The sequence below is a fragment of the Carettochelys insculpta genome, chromosome 13 (assembly GCF_033958435.1).
Source record: "Carettochelys insculpta isolate YL-2023 chromosome 13, ASM3395843v1, whole genome shotgun sequence".
NCBI lineage: Eukaryota > Metazoa > Chordata > Testudines > Carettochelyidae > Carettochelys > Carettochelys insculpta.
Window position 1 is genome coordinate 38,462,245 of NC_134149.1, and position 25,439 is coordinate 38,487,683.

Genomic DNA, 25,439 nt, shown 5'->3' on the forward strand with positions numbered 1-25,439 from the left:
GCAAGTAGGACAAATCAGAAAAAGATAATCTAGGTGAGCAAATCAGAGAATGGAGTGGTGGGAGGGAGGTCAAGAATTAGATTAAGCCAAGTATGCAGATGAGCCCCTATAGTGACTCAGAAAGTTCCCGTCCCGGTTTAAACCATGTGTTAATGTGCCATATTCGTCACATTAACACATGGTTTAAACCGGGATGGGAACTTTCTGTGTCACTATAGGGGCTCATCTGCATACTTGGCTTAATCTAATTCTTGACCTCCCCCCCGCCCCCAACCCCTCCACTCTCTGATTTGCTCACCTTGATTATCTTTTTCTGATTTGTCCTCTTTGTTTACTGTTTTTGGTTCTCTGTGCCTTAAATATTGAGTCTGTTCTGGTCTGGCTATGGTCTGAAGAAGTGGGTCTGTCCCACGAAAGCTCACCCAATAAACTATTTCACCCAGTATAATAGATGACTGTTGTTGGAGTCCCTCAGGAAGCATGTAATAGAGCTGCAGGAGGTGGAGGCTCATCTGCGTAGCATTCAGTAGTGTGAGTACTCAACTGACAAGATACGTATCAGGGATTGAGTGTGTTAGCCAACTAAAGATGACTACAAATGTATCCCAAAATAGCAACTCCATGGCTAAACACCACACTCAAAATAGATGTATGGGGGGCAGTGGAAGTTTCAAAATAGCCACTTATGGACTGCAAAATAAATTAACTTGAAATAAATTATGCAATTTGCCTCTAGGTGTATTAGACAATCCTGCAGCCTCCAAACCCTTCTCCCTCTCTGTATGGAAGGAGTACCCTTTTCCAATAGCAGCAGCCCCCACCTCTTTCCAGCTTCATGGCTTTACAGGCCCCAACTGTTCCTGTCCAGCTAAACCTGCTTGCAATCAGTTGCCTGCTCCCTGGTTCTCCCTCCACGTTTAAACCCTGGAATTAGACCTACTTGGCTAGCTTAACCCTTTCCAGTCCTATGATGTAGACACCATATCACAAGGACATGTATTCTTCAAATACGTCAGGAAAAAGAGAAAACAAAAGAAAGACTAGGGGCTGGTCCGCCTTCCATAGTTAGGTCAAAGTAAGGCTGCTTCTACACATGCCTCCTCCCGTCAGAAGTGGCATGGTAATGAGGCAATTCGAAGCAGGCTAATGAGGTGCTAAGATGCATATTCAGCGCCTCATTAGCATAATGGTGGCCTCACGAATTTCAAAGTGCAGACTTCAAATTGCAAATTGACAGTGTAGATGGGGGCAGCTTCAAAATAAGTGTCCCACTTCAACATACCCTTACTCCCACAAAACTAGATCAGAGTAAGGGAATATCAATGTGGGGCATTTATTTCAAAGCTGCCACCATCTACACTGTCAATCTGCAACTCAAAATCTGCACTTTGAAATCTGCGCCGCTGCCGTTACGCTAATAAGGCACTGAATATGCACGTAAACACCCCATTAGCCTGCTTTGCATTGCCTCATTACCATGCCACCTCCAACAGGAGATGGCACGTGTAGAAGCAGCCATAGACAGTCTTCCTCCCACCTCTGTAAGTACCCTTCTAGACCAACATAATAACTCCCCCTCCATGAGAGGTGTAAGGCTCATGTCCATATAGTTAGGGCAGTGGTATGTCTGTGCAGACACGTCATTGCTTACATCAGCTGTTGTCTATCTTGTCCCCAAAGCAGAACAAGGATCAGAGTGGAGCAGACTACAGGGAATCAGGGAGCCTGTGAGGCAGCTAGGCTCTTGACAAGAAGCTGCCCTCAGAGCTGAGAAACTGGGCTCTGACATCCCCATAATGACCTTCTTTGGTTGATGAGGAGGGTGTGCACCACTGACCCAAGAAAAGTAGTTTAGCAGGCAGTGAGAGAGATTACACTAAGATGTCTGTGATGTTTAATGCCTGTTATGCTTCAGTTTTTACTAAAAATTGATGATGACCAGACAAATAAAACAATTAACATTAACACTAAGAGAAGAAACAAAAGCCAAAATAGAAATTGAATAGCTTAAAGAAAATTTAGGTAAGTTAAATATATTCAAGACAGAAGGGCCTGATAAAATTCACCCTAAGGCACCTAAGGAACTAGCTGAAAAAAAATCCCAGAATAGTTAGCAATTATCTTTGAGAACTTTTGGATGATGTATGAGGCCCTGGAGGACTCAAGAAGGGCAAACATATTACCTGCCTTTAAAAGGGGAAACAAAGAGGGCCCAGGGAATTATAGAGCAGTCAGCCTAATTTCAATAAATGAAAAGATACAACTTATGATTAAACAATCAATCTATAAGCACCTAGGGCTAATAGGGTTATAAGTAATAGCCAACATGAATTTGTCAAGAACAAATCATGCCACATGAACCTAATTTCTTTTTTTGACATGGCTACTGGACTAATGGATCGGGAGCAACAGTAGACATGCTATGTCTTGATTTTAGTAAGGTTTTTGCCACAGTTCCACATAAATGTTCTCAAAAGCAAACTAGGGGTGCATGTCTAGATAAGATTACTATAAAGGTGAGTGCAAAACTGGTTGTCAAAGAGAAGTTTTCAATGGTTCACTGTCAATCTTGGACTACATATTTAGTGAGATCCCACAGGGGCAGTCTTGGGTCTGGTAGTATTTCTTTAAGTTATTTGAATAATTGAGTGGAGAGTTCAGATGACACCAAACTCGGAGAAGGTGGTAACAGTTTGGAGAACATGATTAGAATACAAAGGAATCTTGGTAAATTGGAAAATCTATCTAAAATCAACATAATAAAATTCGATAAAGATCAGTACTAAGTACTACACATATGAAGGAAAATATCAAATGCACAAATACAAAATGGTGAATGACTGACTAGGCAGTAGTACTGCTGATAAGGTGTAAGAGTAGATCACAAATTTAATATGAGTCAACAATGTGTCACAATTGTTCAAAGGGCAAAAGGTATTAATATTAATATGTAATATACAAGAGGTAATTGTCCGTCTTTACTTACCACTAGTGATGCCGCAGATAGAGTATTGCAACCAGTTTGGGGTACTACACTTCATTCAATTTGTCCACATCTTTTCCAGAGTCTAGAAGAAGACAACAAAAATGATACAAGGTTTACAACCTCAGGAAAAGTTATGAAAATTGGGCATTTTAAGTCTTGAGAAAAGATGACTGAGGGGCAGTCTAATAACTATCTTCTAATGGTGTTAAAAAGAAGGTGATGAGAGGATAGGGTTAATGTTTAAAATGATCTGGACAAACTAGAGAAATTGTTGGAAGTTAATAGGATGAAACTCAATAAGGACCAATGCAAAGTACTCCATTTAAGAAGGGGCAATCAATTGCTAACATACAAAATGGGAAATCACTGCCTAGGGAGGCCCTTATTGGTGGAGTACTGCAGAAAATGATGTGAAGGTTATAATGGATTACCAGCTAACTCAAATGAACTTTGTAAAACTATTTCACAGACAGCCAACAACATAGTGGGATGTATAGGCAGGAGTGTTGTAAGCAGACAGGAGAAATAATTTTTCCACTCCATTCTGGCTGATTAGGCCTCGGCTGAAGTCTGCATTCAGTTCAGGACACCACATTTCAGGAAAGGTATGGACAAATTGGAAAAAGTCCAGAGAAGAGCAGCAAAAATGACTAAAGGCCTAGAACATGACCTAGGAGAGAAGATTGAAAAAACTGGATTTGATTAGTCTGAAGAAGAGAAGAACAAGGGGGGACATGGTACCAGTTTTCAAGTACCTCAGAACTATTACAAGAAGGGACTAAAATGTACTAGTTAAACTCAGAGTATTAGACAACTAATCATGTGCTTAAATTGTGGCAAGAGTCATTTAGGTTGGACATTTGGAAAAGCTTCCCACCAACTTGGTTAAGAACTGAAATAAATTGCCAAGGGAGGCTATGGAATTTCACTGGAGGTTTTTGAAAATTAGATACACACCTATCAGATAGTCATTAGTCTGCACTACCTTGAGTGCAGAGGATTGAACTAGATTTCTTGAGATTCCTTCCAATCCTGTGATTCCATTATTCTTACACTTTGGGTAAGCCCATGTACTACATGGAGTACAAGTATCCTTGTGCATAGTTATGTTTCTGAACTAGGCTAATAGCCATATCAGATGAAAGCTTTCTCAAGTTTCTAGGCACAACTGAGCCTCACATGACTACATTGGTTGTCTTGTGTATGTTAGTGAGTGTTTGGGTCAGTACTAGCCAAAAGGATAAACCTTAGTTTTGTGTTTTTCCCCTGACAAAATCCAAAGAACTGATTGCTCTAACTAGCAGGGTAAACACATGTACACTTCAGACTTCTTTTGTATCCCAGTAAACATACAGGAGTGAACTTTCCATCTATGTCATGACAAAGGAACAGTTGGATAGCCACAGGAGTGGGGAAATGAAAGGTGGTTTTAAACCTGAATTCCCACAGTTGCTTCTCCAGATTATACAAAGCAAAGGACAAACCTGAGAATCTGGTCCATTAGATCTAGAAAATGCATACCTAGGTCAAATTCTGCTTTGATTTGCACTCATTTAAATTAGAATTGAATTTGATTTAGGGACTTCAATGAGTTGATTGACTTGTAAGTCATTATGTAAACCAGCAAGTCATCAGAGTCAAATTCTAAAAATAGATGAAGTATTGAAACAAGTGAAACTGCATTTAGCCGTTAGGAACCACTAACAGAATTTGGCACTTTTGATGTCGTTTGTCAATAACCAGAGGCGAGTCATCTGCACATCTTTTAGTTTGGAATTTGAAAGGGAAAAATATTGTGAGCATAGCCTCTTCAGATTATGACCTCAGAGTCTATAAACTTAACTTTATCACCTGAAAGAGCCTGGGGCTCATACTTAAAGGATTGACCATAATTTGCCATTAACATAGTAAATTCTCAATTGATGGTAAAATTTAAATATACAATTGTACTTTTTTTTCCAGAGGCTGACAGAAAAACCTTTAAAATCAGTATTTGCATTGCATTTCCATTTTAAATGTTGTGCTGTCACAGGGATACTTAAACAACATTTGAATACATTATTTCTGTTGCTTTTATCTAACTAATCATGGCACAGCCAATATTTAATTTATTTCTCCATATCACAATTTGCAATATCATAAGAATTCAGCAGTGCTGGAAATATTTAAGCAAAATTGGATGCATTTAGCTGTGCCTGCACAAAATTAAATACTTGAAATCTTATGTCCTGTGTTATGCTGGAGTCAGATCAGACTATCACAGCAGTTTCTTATGCCCTTAAAATCTACATATCTATGAAAGAACAGATGACACTATAACTTTCTGAAAGGTACATTTTAGTTAATTACAAGCTATTGGGCTTAATGAAGATAAGAGTGTGAAATTTTATGACCTGTGAAACAGAGGACAGATTAGGAGATTCCATGGCTTCATAATCTATGCATCCATGAACAAATAAGAGTGGAGAGAGCAACAGATTCTGCTCTTTACTGAGTAGCCTGCTTTCTTCCCAGAATCAATAATGTGCATGTGGATGATTGAGGGAGCAGCTCAAGCACACAGTTGGGCTGGCCAGGGCCAGACTCCAGCTCTGCACGGGAAAGATGAGTATGGCAGTGACTTCATAATAGCCTTTGGGTGGAACTCAGCCCATGGGGCAAAGGTGCTGATGAGGGTCTAAAATCACAGAGCTCCCTTGACATCAGCCAGGTAGAACTGGGGTGCCGGGCTGACAGGAACCTCAGAGAACCCTATAATCTTGCTGCAGTAAACCTCCTTCTCATGGTCTCTTTTTGAGGACCGAGAGAGTATTGGCATGGGGGAGCTTCTTTGGCATTTTCACCTTTCTACAGATTTTGCAGAAAGCAGCATCTTTTGCGTGGAAGGTAAGTTTATCAGTGGGGATGGGAACCTGTTCAGTCTGATCCATATGTTGCCAGCATAGTTCTAGGCTTGGAAGATACAAGGTAAGTTGGCAGAAAAATGTCCTAACTAGGATTTCGTCCCTTGGTACCCGGCTGACTAATAGGTCTTCAAATGTAATTTAAATGAAGAATCATTATCAGATGAGGGTCTATCAAGTAGGGTCCTGCAAAGATTGGTTCTTCATATTTAATATTGTGATCAGTAACTTGGCAGCAAATATACAATCTGAAAAAATCTGCAGAAAACAGAAAGATTGGGGGAGCGGTAAGTAATGAAGAGGACATGTCACTCATTCAGAACCATCTGGATTGTTTAGTACTTTGAACACAGAACACACCATACCTATTAGTATGTCAAAACATAATGTTAAAACAACCTCTAGGCACAAAAAATATAGGCTATGTATACAAGATGGAGGACTCTCTCCTGGGAAGCTCTAAAGCTGCAAAACAGTTGGGATCATGGTGGATAATCAACTGAACATGAACTCCCAGTGAGACAGTGGCCAAAGTGACAAACGTGACCCTGGGATCCATGTGCAGCAGAATCTCATGAAGAACTAGAGAGGTCATATATCTCCGTACTGGGCATGGGTAAAACCTCTGTTGGAATATTGTGTTCATTTCTGGTGGTCATAAATTAAGCTGTATGCTGACAAACTCGAGAGTGTTCAGAGAAGAACCAAATGAGTGATTCTTCCTGGAGAAACTTCACTTTCCAGTCTTTATTCTTCCCTTCTGCCAGGATGTCTCTGAGGCTATGTCCACACAGCAGAGCTACTTTGGGATACCTCGGTATCCCAAAATTACTACTCCACATTGTTCAAATGCACCTGTTATTTAGAAATACTTTTTGAAATAACAAGCACACTATTTTGCCATCCCTGTATTCATCATTGCAGGAGGAGTAAGGGATGCTTCAAAATAGTGCTTTATTTCAACATTTGACACTGTTGAGACAGTGCCAAATGCAGAAATAGCCAATTTCTAAATAATCTTGAAATAAGATAAGCACTAAGGGATGATGATGAGGTCCTGACACACAGACTGGGTGGAGTTCCCCTTGGCCTGGATCCCATGCCAGAAATACCTCCCTTCATCCTACTGCCCTTCTTTTACCGCTAGGATAAGAGTTACCAGATGAATATTCATGGAACTTGAACCTACGTCTCCAGATGGGTGGTGCCCTGATGTTGAAAAGGAGACTACCTTGCTGCTGGCTCCTACCAGCTTGCACCATGCTGCCTGGCTGTGCTTGCTAGTTACTGGCTATCAACTCTCACTTGACCCTTGACTGTGCACTATGGCTGCTGACTTTGGCATGTCCCTTGGATCTAGATATTGGCTCAATATTGTCCTATCAAAGAATCACAGAATCATAGGTCTGGAAGGGACCTCAGGAGGTCATCTAGTCCAGCCCCCTGCTTCAAGCAGGATCAACCCCTACTAAGTCATCCCAGCCAGGACCTTGTCCAGCTGGGACTTAAAAACCTCAAGGGATGGAGAATCCACCACCTCTCTAGGCAACGCATTCCAATGCTTCACCACCTGCCGGGTGAAGAAGTTTTTCCTAATATCTAACCTACACCTTTCCCTCTTCAACTTCTGACCATTACTCCTTGTTCTGCCATCTGACACCACTGAGAACAGTTCCTCACCCTCCTCTTTAGAGCGCCCCTTCAGGAAGTTGAAGGCTGCTATTAAATCACCTCTAAGTCTTCTCTTCTGTAAACTAAACAAGCCCAAATCCCTCAGCCTATCCTCATAGGTCTTGTGATCCAGACCCTCAATCATTTTAGTTTCCCTTCACTGAACCTGCTCTAGCAAATCCACATCCTTTTTATACTGGGGAGCCCAAAACTGGACACAATATTCCAGATGTGGCTTTGCCAGTGCCAAATAAAGAGGCATAACTACTTCTCTAGATCTGCTCAAAATGCTCCTCCTAATGCACCCAAGTATGCCGTTAGCTTTCTTCGCTACAAGGGCACACTGTTTACTCATATCCAGCCTTTCATCCACCATAACCCCTAGGTCCCTTTCCATCATACTGCTGCTGAGCCAGTTGGTCCCCAGCCTGTAACAATGTTTGGGATTCTTCCACCCCAGGTGCAGGACTCTACACTTCTCCTTATTGAATCACATCAGATTTCTTTTGGCCTAATCCTCCAATTTATCCAGGTCCCTCTGGATTCTCTCTCTACCCTCCAACAAATCTACCTCTCCCCCTAGTTTTGTGTCATCTGCAAACTTGCTGAGGATGCAACTCAGTCCCTCATCCAGGTCATTAATAAAGATGTTGAATAACACCGGCCCCAGAACCGAGCGTTGCAGCACTCCGCTTGAAACAGACCGCCATCCAGATATTGAGCCATTGACCACTACCCGTTGGGCCCGACCATCAAGCCAGCTTTCTATCCATCTTATAGTCCAAGGATCCAATCCATATTTCCTTAACTTATGGACAAGAATGTTGTGGGAGACCGTATCAAAAGCCTTGCTGAAGTCAAGGTATATCACATCCACTGACTTCCTCATGTCCACAGAGCTTTTTACCTCGTCATAGAAGCTGATTAGATTGATGAGGCAGGACTTGCCCCTGGTGAATCCATGTTGGCTACTTTTGATCACTTTCCCCTCTTCCAAGTGCTTCAAAATGGAGTCCTTGAGGATTCCCTCCATTATTTTCCCAGAGATTGAGGTAAGGCTGATGGGTCTATAGCTCCCTGGATTGTCCTTCTTTCCTTTCTTAAAGATGGGCACTATGTTTGCCTTCTTCCAGTCATCCAGTATCTCCCCCGATCTCCAAGAGTCTTCAAGGATAATGGCCAAAGGTTCAGCAATGACTTCTGCAAATTCCCTCAGTATCCTGGGGTGCATTAAATCCAGACCCATGGACTTGTGCACATCTAGTTTTTCTAGATAGCTCAGAACTTGTTCCTTCCCCACAGATGGCTGCCCTCCACCTTCCCATACTGCATCATCTAGGACCGCCACTGGGAAGTTGACTTTGTCCGTGAAGACTGAGGCAAAAAAAGCATTGAGTACTTCAGCTTTCCCTGCATCACCTGTCACTAGGTTACCTCCCTCATCCAGTAATGGCCCCATACCTTCTCTGATAACCCGTTTATTGTTCACATGCCTGTAGAAACCCTTCTTGTTACTCTTCACATCCCTTGCCAGCTGCAGTTTTGAAAGATGTATGCAAATGAGGTAAACCGGAAATGCAAATAAGGGGCAGATTTGCATATCTGACACCTCATTTGCATGTTCTCTTTTCAAAATAGCTTCTTTCAAAAGAAGAAAACCAGTGTAAACACTGCTCTTTTGAAAGCAAACCCCATCTTTGAAAGAATCCTTCTTCCCTTCTTTCTTCTTTCGAAAGAAGCTATTTCAAAATAAGAATATGCAAATAGGGTGTCATATATGCAAATCTGCACCTCACTTGCATTCCTCTTTCGAAAGACAAATGCAAGTGTAGACATAGCCCAAGTGTGAACCATGGCCTTGTTATATAAGCCTGGACCTGTGGTGCCCCTACCAGAATGGTATAATGGAGATAACCAAAAATGTAGGGGTTTCCTAAACCCCAGATCTGCTCCACCATATTTTGCTCAGACATTCAGCACTCCTGATACATACCAGGATTACATGGAAGCCTTTGAAAGAAATGCAGACTTTTCGCCCCTGCAACAAGACTATGACTGCCTTATTGACCTGCAACCTTGGTTGAAAGTTGCCTTTGTTCATGTTTATTTGTTGACCAAACGAGCATTAATAGCTTTCCCTGCATATTATCATAAAAACTGATCCAACGCATTTATTTGGACAACTCAGGACAAATAATAATAAGGACAAATAATAATCAAGACAAATGCAAAGTGCTCCATTTAGGAAGGAACAATCAGTTTCACACACACAGAATGGGGAGAGACTGTCTAGGAATGACTACAGCAGAAAGGGATCTAGGGGTTATAGTGGACCACAACCTAAGTATGAGTCAACAGTGTGATGCTGTTGAAAAAAAAGCAAACATGATTCTAGGATGCATTAACAGTTGTGTTGGGAACAAGACACGAGAAGTCATTCTTCCGCTCTACTCTGCGCTGGTTCGGCCTCAGTTGGAGTATTGTGTCCAGTTCTGGGCACCACACTTCAAGAAATATGTGGCGAAATTAGAGAGGGTCCAGAAAAGAGTGACAAGAATGATTAAAGGTCTAGAGAATGTGACCTATGAAGAAAGGCTGAAAGACATGGGTTTGTTCAGTTTGGAAAAGAGAAGATTACGGGGAGATATGATAGCGGTTTTCAGGTATCTAAAAGGGTGTCATAACGAGGAGGGAGAAAACTTGTTCTTCTTGGCCTCTGAGGATAGAACAAGTGGCAATGGGCTTAACTGCAGCAAGGGAGGTTTAGGTTGGGCATTAAGAAAAAGTTCCTAACTGTCATGGTGGTCAAACACTGGAATAAATTGACAAGGGAGGTTGTGGAATCTCCATCGCTGGAGATATTTAAGAACAGGTTAGATAGATGTCTATCAGGGATGGTTTAGATAGTACTTGGTCCTGCCATTGAAGCAGGGGTCTGGACTCGATGGCCTCTCGAGGTCCCTTCCAGTCCTAGTATTCTATGATTCTATAATTTGCTACTAAGCTTATCCCACAGGTACTTAAGGCCCTTTTTGGGAAGAAGAAAGGCGGGACTCTTCTGTGCCTCTATGTAGACCACTAGCTCCTGAACAAAGTGATAGGTTGGCACCATTATCCCCCTGGTTTTCATCTCAGAGCTATTGGCTCATGTGAAAATTACATAGGTATTTATCAAACCACATTTGCAAGGTCTTAAAGTCTAACACTCATTGGGGCAGAGGAGAAAAGGAGGAGAGGCTTTGGAAAACATTGTGGACACTTTGGAATGCCATTTGGGCTAACTAATAGTCCCTGACCTTGCAACACTTCATGACTGATGTATTTGGGATCCACACTTTTGATGTATTTAGATGACGTACTTCTCTTTTTGGAGCAGTGTGCATACCACAGCAGAACCTGGAGAGGGTTGCAGCAGCATGGTCTCTACACAAAACCTTCAGACAACACTTCACAGCATTTTGGGAGCATCCCTCCCCAAAAGGTGTTAGGATTGATCAAGATAAGGTGGAAGCCATTCACAACTGGGAGGAAGCTTGTAGTACCCAACAAGAGCAGTATATCCCAGGCATCACCAGTTTTACTGCTGCTTTGGCTCAGGACTCTAAGAGCCAATAACCCCAATGAAAGCCCTCCTCCACAAAACTGCTACATTTGTTTGGTTGCTCGAGGCCCAACAAGCCCTCAAACAGCTCAAAATTACCTTCACTGTTACACCTACTCCAATACACCCAATTCAATTGGAGAATTCATCAGGGAAGTAGCCACATATAATAGGACTATCAGAACTGTGCTCTCTCAGGCATGATTCTCAGAACCTTCTGCAATATGGAGGCCTATCCCACAGACCTAAACTAGGAGATCCTTCGCAATTAGTTGACTGATTAAATCCTCGTTTGAAGACTGGTGTTAGTAGCCGAAGGAGACTATTACCAGCTTAAATTTTTACTGATCACAAAAGCCTCTAGTATCTGTGCAAAACCAAAACATTGAATCAGGGACAATACAGCTAGACCATAATTTAAATCACTAAGAAAGAAAAAATTTCCTTTAAATCAAGGTTCCCAGTCATACTTGTTCACATACTTCTTAAACAATGGCACAAATCTGATCACTAACGCATTTTAATTTAAACTCGGTAAAGCATTTTACAATATCTAAGAGAGTTTGCTTTGTTTAATATTTAGACAACTTCTTTTTTCTATTAATTTAGGAAGTCTACCATATATTTGTCTGTCCATCCATTTTAAGTCTGTTTGTTCAAGAACTCCTCCTAAACAGTAAAAGCTAGCACCAGTAAAAGCTAGGACCACCAAATTTTGTATACCACCTCCTCTGCACATAACTTAAGGAAATGTCAGGATTTGGTTGTTCCAGGACAATGGGATGTGCATGGAATGCAACTGTTTCTCATCAAACAGAAAGGGAGCAGTCTGGTACCAGGGACAGTTGTACTCCAGAATGAACACAGAAGGGCAGCAAGCAAGTACACCAGCCCAGCCTAGCCCAGGAAGCAGCCACTGACTGCCCCAACCCCTTCCCTGAGCACCTCCACATCTCACAAATCTTTGTCCTAACTCTTAGACACACACACGAGGCCTCCATTCACCTGTCTTGACTCTTAGATTCCCACACCCCATGTCAAGCTACAGATGCAGCAACAGTATATTAGGAATGGTAACAACTAAACCACAAACACAACAGCACTTATATTAAACAAAATCTTAAATGTTACTTACATGTTTCACATTTGCAATTGCAGCAGTCTCCTGTGTAGTCAGTTGACAGCTGTCTTTAAATGCTTTTTTTTCAATTTTCAGATGTTAACTCAAATCGACAAGAACACTAAAGCCGCGTCTACATGTGCCGGCTACTTGGAAGTAGCCTCACCAACTTCGAAATAGCGCCCGTCACGTCTACACGTGGCGGGCGCTATTTCGAAGTTGACATCGACGTAAGGCGGCAAGACGTCGAAGTTGCTATCCTCATGAGGGGATGGGAATAGTGCCCTACTTCGACATTCAACGTCGAAGTAGGAAACGTGTAGCCGATGCGCGTCCCGCAACAGCAAAATAGCGGGGTCCGCCAAGGCGGCCATCAGCTGAGGGGTTGAGAGACGCTCTCTCCAGCCCCTGAGCTCGATGGTCGCCGCGTGCAGTGGCCCCTTAAAGGTCGCCGCCCCCTGCCTTGTTGTGCAGGAAGCTGAGAGAACGTGCAGGCGGCAGCACAGCCACGCGGCCAGCCTGCACGTCTCACAGCAACTGCAGCCCAACAGCCTGAACCCATGGCAGCCAGCCAGCCCCCCAGGCGCCCCCAGGGCACCCCCCCCAAGGGAAGCCAGGGCTCCCAGGCTGGCAGCCAGCTGGGGAAGAGGCAGCGGAGCCCCTCCTGGTCGGAGACCGAGCTCCGGGACCTGCTGGGGCTCTGGAACAAGGAGGAGGTGCTCCAGGTAATGGGGAGCAAGAGGCGGAATGCGGATGCATTCGCTCAGCTGGCCGAGGGCCTGGCCACCCGGGATCACCCTGCCCGCACTCCTGACCACGTCAGGAGTAAGGTTAAGGAGCTGTGGCAGGGTTAAGCCCAGGCCCGGGATGCGGCCAGCCAATCTGGGGCCACCCCTGTCACTTGCCCCTTTTACAGGAAGCTCAGGGAAATCCTGGGCCCCCAGCACACCTCCTCCCCTCCGGCCGCTCTTGACACCTCGGCTGACGAGCCCCAGCAGGCCCCGAGGCGGAATCCACCCCGGAGGCAAACCCCGCACCCCAGGGGCCCCCCAGGAGCCCACCCCAGGGATGCCGGAGGAGGAGGAGGAGGGGGGATCCTCCTCCAGTGATGGGGGGGCTCCAGATCACCATCCCGTCCCGGAGCTCCAGCAGGGCATCCGCCCACCGGGTGTCCCCCAACCATGGGAGCGGACCGTCAGGTATGTACCCCCCCGCCCCGGTGCAAACCCCCGGGGTTGAAGGGCGGGAGCAACAGACATGACCAGGGCCCTCCACATGCCCAGATGACCATGGCCCCAAGGACAGCAGTGGCATGTCCCTCAGAAGAGTGCATCAACCCCTGAATCCCAGCACGACAGTGCCATGCCCCATCCCTGGGGATGGGGGGGGAGCGGAACCTAGGGTCCCCCGGGGAGAGGGGGTGGTACACCCATCAGCAGCAGCAGCATCTCCTGGGGACAGGGATGGGGAACCAGCAGCAGAGGGGTGGGGGAACAAGGGCCACGGCTTGGGGCCCACACTAACGGCTGTCTCCACTCTTCTTCCCCCCGTGTTCTGCAGCTGCACCATCAGGGGACCAGAGAGTGCCGGCAAGGTGTCAGTGGTCCCAGAGAGCCCACTGGGGCCATCGCTCCAGGCCAGCCTCTCGGCGGAGCACCAACCAGCCCCAAGGTGGGGACTACGGCGGACCCAGCACCATCCGAGGACGGCGACGGACCCCCCCCAGCTGCTGGCGATCCTCCAGTGGCAGCTGGAGGTCTCAGAGCAGCGCCTGCGGGTGGAGGAGCGGTGCCTCCATCTGCAGGAGCAGGCACTGGCCTGGCGCCAGGAGGCATGGGGGGCCTTTATGCGCACATTTGAGAGCATCGCAGACTACCTGGCCCCCCATGCCACGCCGGCCGCCACTCTGCCCACCCTGCCTGCTCCACCCGCTGCTCCACCCGCCGTCCCACCGCTGTCTACCACCGAGGGGCCATCCGCCGAGGGGGACCTGGGGCCTGCTGACACCCGCCGGCCATATCTGCCGGTCCACCCAGCCCCGAGCCAGCCCTGGCCAGGGCTGAGGCCGAGACGCGGGTCGCGGCCACCCACCCCCAGTGCTGGACATTAGGGGGTGCGGGGCCCAGGACGTGACCCGCCCCCCTTTGTACATATCCCCTTTTATTTGTGTCTTGTATATAATTTGTATTAGACCCCTGTTATTTTCGGATACCTGCCCCCCCCATGTAAATAGTTCTCCCCTTCCTTGTGTTCCACTGTTTTTTGCTTATCATCATATAATATATAATATTTATATTTGTTGTAAATAATATAATAATAAGAATTCAACGTTTGGTAGTTTCATGAACAACATGAACAACAGGTCTATTTTTATTTGCAAGAAAAGTGGGGGTGGGTGCTCTTGGGTGCTCTGTGGTGTGGGCGTAGGGGCAGGGAGTGTTGTGGAGGATGGGGGGGGTGCAGTGGGGGGGCCTGCCAGTGTTCACCCCGCGGCCTCGTCAAAATGGGCCTGCAGGGCCTCCCGGACCCAGATCCCCTCGGGGTCCACCTGGCAACTGGGGGCAGCGGGTGGCTGCATGTCGGCCCTGCCAGCCTCCACAGCCCAGCCCTGAAAGAATGCCTCCCCCTTGCTCTCCACCAGTTTGTGGAGGGTGCTGCATGCACCCACAATCTGGGGGATGTTGGTGGGGCCCGCATCAAGGCGGGTGAGGAGACAACTCCAGCGCCCTTTGAGGTGGCCAAATGTGCACTCAACCACCTGGCGCGTGTGGTTCAGGCACATGTTGAAGTGCTCCTGGCTGGCTGACAGATGGCCCCATGTAAGGGTGCATGAGCCAGGGCCAGAGCGGGTACGCCGCGTCTGTGACGATGCAGAGGGGCATGGTGGTGTCCCCCAGAGGGATCTCCCGCTGGGGGATGTAGGTCCCCACCTCCAGCCGGCAGCACAGGCCCGAATTCCGGAATACCTGGGCGTCGTGGGTGCTGCCAGGCCAGCCAACATATATGTCCAGGAAGCAGCCCCGGCTGTCCACCAAGGCCTGGAGGACCACTGAATGGTATCCCTTCCTGTTCAAGAAGCATCCTCCACTGTGCTCCGGGACACGGATGGGGATATGGGTCCCATCCAGAGCCCCGAAGCAATTTGGGAACCCCAGGGTGGCAACCCGGCAATGGCAGCATCCGGGTCCCCAAGCTGCACGAGCCTATGGAGGAGCAGGGCATTGATGGCGTGGACGACCTGCAGGAGAAGGACATGGGAGAGCACCAATGAGGAGGGGTGTGCAGGGTGTGTCTGGCCCTCCCCTGCCAGGGCTCCCCTCCCCTCCCCAGGGCTCCCCTCCCCTGCCAGGGCTCCCCTCCACCCCCCAGGGCTGCCTCCCCCTCCCCATGGGTCCTCTTACCTCCATGAGGACAGCCCCGACGGTGGCCTTGCCGATGCCAAACTGCTGCCCCACGGATCGGTAGCTGTCTGGAGTGGCCAGCTTCCAGACAGCGATGCCGACCCGTTTCTCCATGCTGAGGGCACGCCGCATGGCGGTGTCCTGGTGCCTCAGTGCAGGGGTGAGCCACTGGCACAGCTCCAGAAATGTCTGCCAGCTTATACGAAAGTTCTGGAGCCAGCGGTCGTCATCCCACTCGCCGAGCACCAGCCGCTCCCACCAGTTGGTGCTTGTGGAGTAGCTCCACAGCCAGCAGAGTGTGCGGCAAGGCGGGGTGGGGGGCTGCAGGGTCTGGGGTTGCTTCCTCCTCCCCTGGGGGCAGCTCCTCTTCTGTGGCTAGAATGTGATCAGTTGCCTCCTGCATGGCATTAAGCAGGGCGAGCACTGCTTCTGCAGGGGCGGCTGGGTAGACCTCTGGCTGCTGCTGCTGCTGCTGCTGTTGCTGCTGCTGGGGGTCCTTAACTGTGTCGCCGAGGTGTGCGTGCCCATGGCTCTGCAGACCGCATGCTGTGCAGGCTGAGTGTGTCTGGGAGGGGCCCTTTAAGGGAGCAGCTAGCTGTTGCCCCGGAAGTGCTAGTCCGCCCTGTGACCCTGTCTGCAGCTGTTCCTGGCACCCTTATTTCGATGTGTGCTACTTTGGCGTGTAGACGCTCCCCTGCAGTGCCTACTTTGATGTGGTGCTGCCCAACGTCAACGCTGAACGTCAACAGCACCAGCCCTGGAGGACGTGTAGACGTTATTCATCGAAACAGCTTATTTAAATAAGCTATTTCGATGTAGCATACACGTGTAGACGTAGCCTAAGTGTACAGTGTCCTTAAAACTTGAACAACTAGCTGTCATCTTTCCCACTCCCCCTGTCATTTTGATTCATAGACTGAAACAGAAATGGAAGTTTTCCTGATTTTTCAACTCCCAGCCAGTTTCTTACATTTGTGTAGATTGTGCCAAATGATGAAAATATTCCCTCTGTGCATGCAAAGGAAGCTACTGCTGTGAAAGGTGGGCTTAGCAACTGAAGGAACTCTGTTTCAAGGTGCCTGGCTAATGAGTCCTGCCAATTCAGGGGACCGTCTGTTCAAAATATCATCAGAAAACGTGTTCTGATTATATGGTTGCACTCCAGCTCTGAAATGTATTAGGACTGGCACAGTCAGGGAGTGATTCTGTGATGTCCATGCCGGGGCAGCAGCAGCATTTTCAGAAGTTAGGCATCTGCCTTCATATTTGAGGTTAAGAATGTTTGCAAGAAAATGAACCGATGTTATAGTGTTTGATCCATTTGCTTCTTTATTGCCTGCAGTTTAGCTTTCTGGTGAGGTACTTCTTTCTAAAATGTCTCTTGAAGTGCCTTCCAAATTTCAGCAGCATATCAGCAATGCAGCAGCAATGTCTCTGAAGTTTAAGGTTATGGACAATAGGTTTAGTACACTGAGCCTAGCCTTTAAATTCTTCTTTAAATCCAATGTTAGATACTGTTAGATGCACAAAATACTTCCATCTCTTCACTCACAGTTTTCATTAAAACACTTCATGCAAGTAGTCTTATTCTTAATAAATTATTCAAAACAATCAACCATAGAATTCCATCAAACATTTTGAGGGAGAATTAGTTTGGATCCTCCTGCACTCTACAGTGAAATTGAACATGTGGCTATGTCTAAGTCTGCGGTGTCCAACACAGTTGCCACTCACCACGTGTGGCGAATGGGACACCGCAGTGTGGCAATTCCGGCTCTGAAGCCACATGAGGCTCTTGGAGCTTTTAAATGTGGCTCCTCCTATAGCCGCATGCAAGTACTGCCTGCCTGTGCACGTGCTCCACCCCCAATGAGAGAAGCACAGTGGGGGAAGACAGCACCAGGAGAGGAAGATCTTCTCACCTATTGGATGTCTGGCAGAACAGAGCATGAAGACTGGGAAGGACACAAATAGGAAGAGCTTGGATACACCATCAAAGAGATAAGCCCCATTTTAAGAGACATGGGCTGTGTCTACACGTGCACGCTACTTCGAAGTAGCTGCACCAACTTCGAAATAGCGCCCGTCGCGTCTACACGCGTCGGGCGCTATTTCGAAGTTAACTTCGACGTTAGGCGGTGAGACGTCGAAGTCGCTAACCTCATGAGGAGATAGGAATAGCGCCCTACTTCGACGTTCAACGTCGAAGTAGGGACCATGTAGACGATCCGCGTCCCGCAACGTCAAAATTGCTGGGTCCTCCATGGCGGCCATCAGCTGGGGGGTTGAGAGATGCTCTCTCTCCAGTCCCTGCGGGGCTCTATGGTCACCGTGGGCAGCAGCCCTTAGCCCAGGGCTTCTGGCTGCTTCTGCGGCAGCTGGGGATCTATGCTGCAGGCACAGGGTCTGCAACCAGTTGTCAGCTCTGTGTATCTTGTGTTGTTTAGTGCAACTGTGTCTGGGAGGGGCCCTTTAAGGGAGCGGCTTGCTGTTGAGTCCGCCCTGTGACCCTTTCTGCAGCTGTGCCTGGCATCCCTATTTCGATGTGTGCTACTTTGACGTGTAGACGTTCCCTCGCTGCGCCTATTTCGATGTTGGGCTGAGCAACGTCGAAGTTGAACATCGACGTTGCCGGCCCTGGAGGACGTGTAGACGTTATTCATCTAAATAGACTATTTCGATGTTGGCTGCACGTGTAGACGTAGCCATGGAGTGGTGAAGAGTTCTCCTACACCTATGGAGGAAACTTACTGTAACTGTTCTGATTGTAAGTCCCGTGCTTGGACCACACCCTGGTACAGCCATCTGTGAATTACATAGCCCACCTGAACAACAGCCAGCATTGCCAAAGCCTTGGCAGGAGCTTACTTGGGTCAGCATTAACCAAGGTTGGTGGCCTGTCGAAGGGCCTGCCCGATGCATTTGGGAAGCAGCCTCTTAGAAATGCCTTCCTCCCATAAGGGAAAGGAGGTTTCAATCTCCTACAGTGCTCAGAGCTCTGACTAACAAGGCTTGTGTTCTGTCACTAGAGTCCTGATGGAAGAGGCCAGACTGCTGCCCCTGTGGGTCTAGGCCACAGAGTTCTTCAGGGTGGAATCAGTCCTTTCTCTAACTGCAGAGATCTGACATTGTTTGTAGTCTCTGCTGTTGCTGTGCCCCGGAGAAGATGTAATTTGTGATACCAAGGCTAGATACTGCTGCCCTTACTCACTGTTGCAACAGCTGTCAGTGGTGGCTCTGTATGAGCTAGGTCTGCAGGAAGAAGCCTCATCCAAATGGATCATTTCGTAATGAGATAGAACCTTGGGAGCTGGACTGTACCTGTGTATGCAGCTCCATTGGTTAGTGGAGACGCACAAGCAGTTATCTTTGTAGAGACGGAGAGCCTGAAGATTTGAGAGGATGGAATGAAAGACACTAGAAGTGAGGAGACACTGACTCCTGACTCTCCACAAAGGCCCTCTGAAATTGATCTTTATTATATGAAAAGTGACTCATTGCAGAGTAGAACACATCATCACTGACAGGAGCAGAACCCAGCCCCAGTAATCACTCCCAGCCCATCTCCATACATGCCCCTTTCCAGCACCACAGAACCCAGGAGCCCTGACTCTCACAGCCATGCCTTGCATCACAAGGGCAAACCTCCTCCCATTAAGAAAGCTATAGAAAGGACTAAATGCAGAGACCTTCTCGACTTGCACTGTCAGAGACCATTGCCATGGGTGACAAGTAAATGTGGCAAGATCTCCCTGCAAGAATACTGGGGCTGCATACTTGGGGTTTGCAGGGAAGGCCTCTGGTAGCCATGGACAGAGTGTTCCAATGGAGAGATTTTCCTTCTCTGACAAAGGGTTTTTATTCTCCCAAGTCATTAGCCACTTAGCAGAATGTCAGAGACCTGTGTACTGATGGCTTAGCAGAGTCACAGCAGTCACCATGTGGTTTCAAAGCACATGCAGCATCTGCAGTCACCCTGGGCCAAACCTTGCACTCCAGACACCCCAGATTCAGTTTCCCTAGGCATGTTGGCTTGGGGAATCAGTTGCTGGTACCTGCATATATACAGTGAGAGCTAAGATGCTTTCATGAGGTTACTGAAGGGCACACGCAGCACCAGCCAAGCAAGTGCAGAATCTATGCTCAAGAATGAGTCTGGGATCTCTACATCTTATATAAGACAAAAGCTGAGTCCTTCCTATTTTGTACTAAATATAAGCATAGTGAACAGCATCTAATTCTTACTGAATTCAGACAAACAGGTATAAAACAGTAACATTATATTTAAAGATGTGGAATTCTATTAATTTAATTTGAAATCTAATATCTGAATTGACTAAAATTTTTATGCATCTTAAATTTACAGAAATTATACGTGCTGAAGTTCAGGCTAATAAGCATACTATGTATGATTGCAGAGGAATAATTTCATCCTTGGGAATTTATGCATAGCTTTGCTACCAATTAAAGCCCAGGGATCAGAAGGCAACTGTTACGCCTTTAAAAATTTTACTGTTAATCACAGAAAATTCCAGGAAATATATGTGTATTAACTTCATTATAGGCAATGCAGTTTCACCTGTGCTGACTCTTAACAAATGTAGAAGACAAGATATATATTTTTAAGCTACCAAGCAGTAGACTCAGTAAGCCATTAAATAGCTGCAATCTCTCAAAGCTTTATAGCAATGGGGGTGCCAGGAACAGAGGGTTGATTGTAAAGCAGGAAGGGGCACAGAGTGATGTGGGGGGCTAAACAAAGGGACAGGAATGGAAGTCAAGGGGAAAAAGGAACAGAAGCAAACTAGGGCCAGGGTAGGAAATGCCACAGAGGGAAGCTGCAAAACTCAGAGAAGGGCAGGTAAAACAAGCAAACACCCAAGGGCTGGGGTAGGGTAGGCAAACAGACAGAGACTGCTATGGGACCAGGGCAGATGGGGATCAAAAACAGGAAGCAAGGGGAAAGAGGTGAACCGCTGTGGGGAAGCAGGGAGGCAAAGCGGAGGGTGGGGGAAGCCAATATACTGAAAGCACCAGAGGAGGGCAGGGCAAGTCCCATGGGAGGAGAAAGCATGCGCACTTATGGCACAGTCCCAGTTAGCAGGAAAAAGGCAAGACAAGCAGCTGAATGGAGAGAGGAGGAGGAACTCCAGGTGGTAGATGGAGGATGGTGGAGTGAGCCTTAGTGATGGCAGGGGGGTGCAAATGGACCATGAGATGGTTCAATGCCACTCCTTCTCCACACAACAGCTGCCACCACCTCCACCATGAGAGAAAAGATAAAAAAAGTCTTCTGCCCCACAGTGTTCTGTAGGGGTCACACACACTCTGCCACCAGCAAAGCCCCTCTTCCTCCTCTAGGCAGCAGCCAACTCCCAGGCAGCAGCAACCAGCAGCCAGCAAGCAAGAAGAGCCCCACAAGTGATAACAACAGCAGTGGCAGGGTCTCTCACTCCACCTCTGGGGAGTAGGCCAGCAGAATCCCCAAGGAGCAGCTGCTTCCAGGGAGGTGACCAGTGGGCAAGGCAGCAGTGGGGATATGGCCCAGATGAAAGCTGAAGCAGGTGCTCTGTGCTCAGCAGCAGCAGACTCACACCTGAAAGGAAGTGGTTGATGCATGTTGCCTATTTACAGGAAGGACTGACACTCCAGGGTCAAAAGCCAGGCTACCCACCACTGTGCCCTATGAGCTGAGCAGTTGGGTGGCCAACAAGGAGAGCATCAGGTGCTGCTTAGCTGATTAGCAGAGATCCCACAGCCTAAAACATGTGTGTCTATTGATGGAGCAAACCGCACATGCCTTGGTGCACATAAAAAATTTATTCTGCCCATGGATAGAAAAAATTGGCGGGATTACTGCTAAGGGTAGGGAAAGGCATTCCCATTTGTTTTCAGGCTTGGTTTCCTTTTTTAATTCTTTTGTTTGACAGAGGAGCACTGCTCCAGGCTGGTCTAGACAATGCTGGAAAATAAACTTCCAACTGGGATAGTACACACTGTCCAGAGTGGGAGCTGTTTACTCTAGGCCTCTGCTGCCCGTGGGGAAAGAACTGAGCCTCCTGTTCTGGCCAATTCAGATTATTGGGGTCAGCTGACCTTTTCAAATGTAAAATAACTCACTTGGCCTTGTTTCTTCCTCTAATTCCAGAAAAAAAATCTACCCCCAAATATAGACCCTATTTTACCCCTGACATGAAGTATAGATGCTCTAGTTTGACAGCAGGAGTAGTGCCATTGCTGATTTGATTGGTACGGGATCACCAAAGCTGTATGCTGTGTTCTGACCCTGGCCCTACTTTCCCATTCTCAACATGTGTTCATTTGAGGGGGTCCCTATGTACCTGTTTCATGCATTTTTAAGTCTCCTCTGTGGCCCTGTTAGTCACAAAGATGGAGGGATGACAAGGGGAGGATGAAGGAAAGAACTAACTTTACCTGCCCTGAGACCTCTTCAAAGTGCAGTCAAAAGGAGTCATCTCTGCTAGACATTTTAGCAGCCAGACAGTGAGGAACAAGAGCTACCAATAAATGTTAATGGACAATTCTTGGTTTCTCAAAGAAAAATTTACCAGGACCTTGAACCACAAAATAAGTTTAACCATTCAGAATCACTCTAGCAACAATAAATTTTTGAGAAAAAAAAACATCATTCTCATTTCTTTTTGGTGGTACAGAACCATCCGACTGACTGTTTCATGCTTTTATTCTAGTATTAGAGATACTCATATTTGCTGTACATCAGGTTATGAAGAGTCAATAAATAAAGCTAAGGTCTAGGGAATCTGAATTACTTATCTACATTAATGGCATTTTTTTCGCTATACAAATTTCCTCCTTCAATTTATCTGTTCAGTCTTTAACAGATCATTTTGGCAGCATCTCTGGATATGAAATTAATTGGTCCAAGACAGCATTATTTCCCATTTCACAGGGTGACTGGCATTTCTATCTTGTTTTGTCTTTAAGATTGCTTTGGATAAGATTAAATATCCGGAAATATGGTTAACCCCAGGGTTGAAATATTTAGTTCAGAGAAACTTTGATCTCTTAATTATTCACATCAGATTGAACACTGGGAGGAATTGCATTTTTCATTGCTCAGGGAAATTAATCTGGTGAAAACAGCTCCTGATGCACAATTTGATTATCTTTTGTGTAGTAGTCCCCTTGATGTTCCCAATACCCATTATGAAAACAAGATGAAGATATTTGTAAGAAAGTTCTTTAGAATTTATACCATCACAGTCATGAGACCAAGTTAGTTAACTTCAAACATGTACTATGAGACCACTACTCTGTGGCATGATCTCTGACTGATTTGGATTGGGTGGGCTTTGTTTGTTTTAATGGGGAGACAAGAGAGCATGAAACAGGCTTCAATCCTAGAACTGGATAGGACCCGTGAAAAAGGATGGTTTCTTTCCTGACCACTTGTACCTCCAAGCTGAGTAATCTAACAAGCCACCCTGCAAGCCTGCCCCATTAGTGCTTGGACTTGGTCTTTCTGAATAGTACAGAAAAAGCTACCCAGCCAAGAGGCTGAGAGGAGGGAAATTACTGAAGATAGATAGCAAGTCTAATTACATTTAATGGCGTATTTATGGTACCTAGGTTTGAATATTTCAATTCATGGCTAGGGATAAAGCTACACTGCTAAAAAGCTTCAACTGATTTGAAAACATACCACAAGTCACTCAAATTTGTGCTTCCAGCACTGGCTATCCATTGAATACTTAATCAGGTTCCAAGCCTGCCGAACTCAATTAGATTGGGCCAAGCTACCTGAGAGAGTGTTTCCTTCTACTACATTAACAACTATTTTTACTGTAACATCACCTATAGGTAAAGCATTACAGTTCAAGCAACAGAAGTTTTGCAGGCACTTGACCTAGATTCTTAAACTCACCCATCATTGTTTCTGACCATGAACCTTACCACAGTCAGAAAAAATCATTTCTTCTGCTTACGTTTTCCTCAGTAAATTGTTCTCACACAAAAAGTCAAAAGGTATATAAACCAATCAAGCTATTTCTTCTACACACTCAAAATCAAAGAATGAGTGATTGGGAGGCACTCAAAGCACTTCAGTGTCAGCTGTGTAAGAAGGAGTGATTTGTTGTTGTGATTCATGCATGGAGAGGACTGTATTGGAATTGCAAGCCACTGCACTAAGAGCTGGGGTGGAGAGGTTTCTAGACCCTGAATGTAGGCTAGAAGGTTCTGCAGTGAAGAATGCAGGCTGAGTCAGTCTTCAGAGAAACAGTCCAATGGAAGGTGGGACATGCCCCTCAGTTTTAAGAAGCAGTCTTGGGTTTCTCTCTGCTTTTACATTCTTATGTGTTGTCATTCTGAATTCTAAAAAAACACCAGTGTTTTGTTGCACCTTCCAGACAGATTAAATAGGTTTTAGTTAGTTTCTCATTGCGTATGCCAGGAACGTAACAATGCACCCCAGAGAATTCACTGTTACTGGTTGAGGACAAAAATTCACATTTTATGTATTTCATTCCTATGTTTATTTCCTTCTGTGTGCACGAAGTGCCTAGCAAGTATCAGCCGCTACCACCATCAAAGCATGAATTAACTTAATGGTGTTTGGAGAAGGGATGTAATTGTGGAAGCAGTGGCACATTGCACTGTCTTTTCCTATCTTTTTGAGAACAGCTTCTCAGGGTAGCAACTGAAGTGCTTCCTCCCTTCTTGCTCGAGAAGCACTGACCCTATCATCCCACCCCCCCAGGACAGAAAACTTGCTGGAATGTTTGCTGAGTGGACCATGAAGTGTTCTGGTTTTGAAGTGTTTCTGATTTGCATCATGACAATGTTCTCCATCTTATTTAGTACTACAACAGAGGAAAACAATGTCCAGCTGTAACTGTGATTTACTCCATATGCTACGTCAATAAGTGGTGCTTATTCTGCAGGAATTGTGTAACAACAACAAATACTGTAAATTATTTCCCTGAGCATATACTGCGGCTCCCAAAGACCAGCTCCAGCACCGTGCGTGTGCAAGGAACTACATATTATTGCTGCTGCTGAAATGTCAAGAGCTTCTTCTTTCCTCCAACATGGAAATTTGTCTTTAAAACAGAAAATCTTGAGCCCATGACTAAACTGGCACGAGTTTTCCAATCATTGCAATTTTTATAGCTCTCACCATTAGACAGTATTAAGCAGTTTTATGTGCAGTCCATCCTTACCCTTCAAAATTACACTAGTAGTCAAACTGTGACTGGAGACATCACAAGGACATGTCTGATCTTCATTCTCAATGGCAACACAACACATCAGCACCGAATACATTAATTTAACATTTTTGGAAATAAAAGTTTCCCATTTGAAAATTCAAATTAATATCCAAGTCTATGTCTAGACTAGAGGGATTTGTCAGCAGAAGGTTTTGTTGGAAGGTATATTCCAACAAAATTTCTGTCGACAGCTCATGGCCAGACTGCAAGGTAGATCAAAAGAGCAATCTGCTCTGTCAACAGAGAGTGGCTGGAGGGGCCAGCCAATCTATCAGCAAAACAGCTAACTGGAAGCACAGCAGACAGGTTTGCCCATGTCCCAGAAGCTCTTTCTGTCCTCTCTCTCTCTCTCTCTCTCTCTCTCTCTCTCTCACACACACACACACACACACACACACACACACACACACACACACACACACACACACACACACACACACACACACACACACACACACACAGAAGATCCAGACCAGCTTTTTGTCGACAGATCTCTGTCGACAGAG

General features: G+C 46.2%; 1 long non-coding RNA gene across 1 annotated transcript in view; it reads right to left on the reverse strand.

The window, feature by feature from the left end:
- LOC142019964 (uncharacterized) overlaps positions 1-25,439 on the reverse strand; it is a 62,452-nt gene that overhangs the window by 32,833 nt on the left and 4,180 nt on the right. The window contains exon 2 of the long non-coding RNA XR_012647248.1: positions 2,987-3,068. This is a non-coding gene — a long non-coding RNA (uncharacterized LOC142019964). The remainder of the gene's footprint in view (positions 1-2,986; positions 3,069-25,439) is intronic.